The following is a 4842-nucleotide window of genomic DNA, read 5'->3' as shown; positions in this document are numbered from 1 at the left end:
GACAGGCTGGCGCAAAGGCTGCTAAGTCATTCCAGGAACTGACTGGCCATAAAGATAAGAGAGACATGCAAGGACCATCTCTGGACAAGCCCAGCTGAGTAATGGGCCACCTGATCTGGTCTCCTTCTGATATAGTTTGAGTTTAACCAGATGCTCTGCCCATAAAGATAAGCACCCTCCCTTTAGAGTTGCTGTTCTCCCGACCCGCATGTACTGCTTGCTGATGTTTAAACTGTCCAATTGTGTGTAACCGCACCAATTTCTCCTATCCCCTGACTTTTTTTCTATATAAACCCCTAACTTTTCAGCCTCAGGGTCAGTTCCTCTGTCTCTTGCGTGAGACACATGTCAGCCTGGAGCTCCGTCATTAAACTACCTCATGTGTTTGCATCAAGACGGTCTGGTCTTTCATGTTTCCTTGGGTGCCTGCCATCCCTAGACTTGAGTGGGGGGGTCTCCCCACGGGGGGGGGGTCTTTCATCTGGGGGCTCGTCTGGGATTTGCGTGACACCCAGGAACCCCAAAGACCTCCTTGGAGGTATGTCTGTATGAATCTTACATGTTGTCTGAGTGCAGTGCCGCTGGGTTTGTGTCTGGTTTCGGTTTTCTGGCAGCTGCCACTGTGGGCCGTGAGGACCCAGTGGCTGTGGAAGGAGATGTCCTAGGGCAGCAAGCTGCAACCATGGAAGACGTTTCAAGGGTGGAAGGAAGTCAGGAGAGGCTGGCTGTTATCTTTCAGAACGAAGAAGATGGAGTACTCCTTCTACCTGGAAGGGAGTGGAAGTGGAATCCCACCCCATCAGAGGTCTTGTTTGGCTGGTTGTTTAAGTCCAGATGCCAGCGAGTGTGTTTGGATGTGCTAGTGCTTTTTGTTCTTGTTTTTTCTGATTTTTGTCATGGGACAGACCATGTCGATCCCTTTGTCTTTGACTGAGGACCATTGGACGGATGTTAGGGCGAGAGGACAGAATTTATCAGAAATAGTTAAGAAGAAAACCTGGTAGACTTTCTGTACCTCGGAATGGCCTGCCTTTGGGGTAGGCTGGCTGCCTGAAGGAACTTTTGATTTACCCACCATCAGGGCCATGAGGGCCGTTGTTTTTCAGGAAGGACCGGGATCACAACCACACCAACAGCCGTACATCACGATGTGAAAGGATTTGGCACGATCCCCACCCCAGTGGGTCCGACCATTCCTCCCACCCCGTCCTGGCTTCAGGATCCTGGCTGTCCAAGAGAGTGCTACGAACGAGAAGCTGAAGCTGCAGCCTAAAGAAGATGGCGAGCACAGCACTCCACCGGCACCCACCTCTAAGATCTACCCTGAAATAGAAGAACCCCCTGAGTGGCCTATTCCCCTGCCCCCATCTTATCCTCGAGCTCCCCAACCTGTACCCCAACCCTCTGCTCCAGAGGACCAGAGGAAGAGGAGGTCCCTCAACAGGGACGAGGAGCTGACAGGGAGCCACCCCTGAAGGACCGGCCAACTCCACTGTAGCGCTTCCCCTTAGGGCTGTTGGGCCACCCCAGCCGATCAGAATGACTTACAACTTTTATAGTATTGGCCCTTTTCGTCCTCTGATCTTTATAACTGGAAGATTAATCACCCTCCCTTTTCAGAAAACCCTGCAGGGCTTACAGGCTTGATAGAATCCCTGATGTACTCTCATCAGCCTACTTGGGATGACTGTCAACAGCTTTTACAGACCTTGTTCATCACTGAGGAGAGAGAGAGAATTCTCTCGAAGCTCAGAAGAATGTCCGGGATGATGCCGAACACCCTGTCCAGACCCTGGCCTAGATAGATGAAGGATTCCCCTTGACCCACCCTCAATGGGATTATAACATGGCACAAGGTAGGGAACAGCTGTCTAATTACCGGCAGGCTCTAGTGGCGTGTCTCAGAGGTGCGGTACAAAGGCCCACAAATTAAGAGATAAGAGAGGTTATGCAGGGGACGACTGAGCTCCCCTCAGTCTTTCTGGAGTGACTCATGGAGGCTTACAGAAGGTACACCCCTTTTAACCCTATGTCTGAAGGGCAGCGAGCCTCTGTGATTATGGCTTTTATCAGACAGTCAGCCCCTAACATCAAAAGGAAATTGCAATGGATTGATGGATTATAAGATTATACTGTAAGGGATGTGGTTAAAGAGGCTGAGAAAGTGTATCATAAGAGAGAGACGGAGGATGAGAAACAAGAAAGAGAGAAGAGAGGATGAAGACAGGAGAGACAGGAAACAGGAAAAGACTCTGACTTGAATACTGGCCGCAGTAGTAGATAGAGATAAAAGAGACAGGACTAGGCAGTCAGGGGACCTGGGAGACAAGAAATGGCAGGGGCCAAGGAGACCCAGGAGAGATAGGCTGTCCCAGGAAAAAGATCAATGTACACACTGCAAAGACAAAGGTCACTGGGCTCATGAGTGCTCCAAGAAGACACAGGGAGCAAAAGTATTGTCCCTTGAAGATGATGGAGACTAGGGGAGACGGGGCTCAGCCCCCATCCCCAAGCCTAGGGTAACATTAAAAGTGGAGGAGACCCCTATAAGTTTCTTGGTCGATATGGGTGCAGAATATTCAGTGCTCAAAACATCTTTGGGTAAGGAAAAACAAAAAACAAAAAACAAAAAACAAAAAGATGCTAGTGATTGGGGCCATGGGGCAGAAACCATACCCATGGACCACTTCCCGGATGGTGGACCTAGGAAAGAACTAAGTAATTCACTCATTTTTGGTCATTCCGGAGTGCCCTATGCACTTACTGGGAAGAGACTTATTGATCAAATTAAAGGCACAAATAACATTTGCCCCCTCTGGACCAGAATTGTCCTGGGGGATTGAGACACCTCAGACCTTAGTGTTGTCTTTACAATTAGGAGAAGAGTATCAAATTTATCAAAATGAAATGAAACCCCCTAAGGGACTACAGGACTGGCTTACTCAATTTCCTCAGACATGGGCCGAAACAGGGGGAATGGGAATGGCCAGACTAGTTCCCCCGGTGGTGATTAAACTTAAGTCTGGGGCCACTCCCATTGGGGTCTGACAGTACCCCATGGGCAGAGAAGCGCAGGAGGGCATACGCCCCATATCACCAGACTGCTCCAACAGGGGATCCTAGTCCCATGTAAGTCTCCTTGGAATAGCCCCTACTCCCGGTAAAGAAACCGGGGACGAATGACTATCACCCTGTACAGGACCTTAGAGAGGTCAATAAAAAAGTTCAAGATATCCACCCCACAGTGCCCAATCCTTACAACCTACTCAACATGCTGCCATCTGAACGAACCTGGTATACGATCTTAGATCTTAAAGACGCTTTCTTTTGCCTGAGACTACACCCTAACAGCCAGCCCTTGTTTGCCTTTGAATGGCGAGACCCAGAGAACAGAACCAGGCAGCTCACATGGATGAGACTGCCTCAGGGATTTAAGAATTCACCCACCTTGTTTGATGAAGCTCTACATTGAGATCTTGCCTCCTTTCTGGCTAACAATCCCCAGGTGACTCTCTTACAATATGTAGATGACCTTTTGGTGGCCGCAGAAACATGTGAGGAGTGTGAACTCGGGACTCAGAAAATCCTGGCCGAGTTAGGTGAGTTGGGGTACCGAGCTTTGGCTAAGAAGGAACAGTTATGCCAGACTGAGGTGACCTACCTGGGATATACCCCAAAGAATGGACAACGATGGCTCACAGAAGCTAGGAAATGGACAGTGACACAGATCCCGACCCCAACCACCCCTCGCCAGGTAAGAGAATTCCTGGGGACTGCGGGATTCTGTAGACTCTGGATCCCAGGGTTCGCTACTTTAGCAGCCCCATTATACCCCTTAACAAAAGAAAAAGGAAAGTTCATTTGGGCTAAGGAACATCAATTGGCTTTTGAAACTCTCAAAAAGGCACTGCTATAGGCCTCTGCCCTAGCACTGCCTGATTTAAACAAGCCTTTCACCCTATACATCGATGAGAGAAATGGAGTAGTCAGAGGGGTCCTCACTCAAACCCTAGGACCCTGGAAGTGCCCAGTAGCCTATCTGTCAAAGAAGCTGGACCCTGTGGCCAGCGGATGGCCCTCCTGCCTCTGGGCAATAGCAACTATGGCTGTACTGGTGAAAGATGCTGATAAACTAACTATGGGCCAGAATGTGACTATGGTGGCCCCGTACTCCCTTGAGAGCATCATTCGGCAGCCACTAGACCACTGGATGACTAATGATGAGATGACCCCTACCAGAGCTTGTTATTGACTGATCGAGTGACTTTCACTCCACCTGCCACTCTTAATCCTGCCACCCTACTGCCTGAAGCTGACGAGACCCCCGTACATCAGTGTGAGGAGATACTGGCGGAGGAAACTGGGACTCGGCCAGATCTAGCCAATCAACCTTGGCCTGGAACGGTAGCCTGGTTCACCAATGGAAGCAGTTTTGTGGTAGAGGCCCGGCTGAAGGTTCTTGAAATCGTGAGGAAAGAAACCTGGGAGCAGTTGAAAGAAACCTACACNGCTGGTGACTTACAGGTTCCACATCAGTTTGAAGTGGGAGACATGATCCTGGTGAGGAGGCACCGAGTGGGGAACCTCCAGCCATGGTGGAAAGGACCCTACCTGGTACTATTGACTACACCCACTGCACTTAAAGTAGAAGGAGTCCCCTCTTGGGTTCATGCCTCACACGTCAAGAGGGCTCCCCCTGAGACTGATCGTGATGACTGGACTCTGGAAAAGACTAATAATCCTCTTAAGTTGCACTTGCGTCACAAAAGCGACTCAGAACAGAGACTTCAACCCTCATACTCCAATTCAACCTCCAATTCAACAAACTTGGGAAGTGCTTAA

The 4842-nt window shown here is 49.7% G+C and overlaps 1 pseudogene; it reads left to right on the top strand.

Moving 5' to 3' along the window:
- The first annotated feature begins 896 nt into the window (after nucleotides 1-896).
- Nucleotides 897-4842, top strand: LOC110295481 (annotated as a pseudogene).

This window comes from Mus caroli, chromosome 1 (assembly GCF_900094665.2).
Source record: "Mus caroli chromosome 1, CAROLI_EIJ_v1.1, whole genome shotgun sequence".
In the NCBI taxonomy this organism is placed as follows: Eukaryota; Metazoa; Chordata; class Mammalia; order Rodentia; family Muridae; genus Mus; species Mus caroli.
Note: the sequence above shows the minus strand (reverse complement) of the source record. Positions and strands in the feature narration are given on the sequence as shown.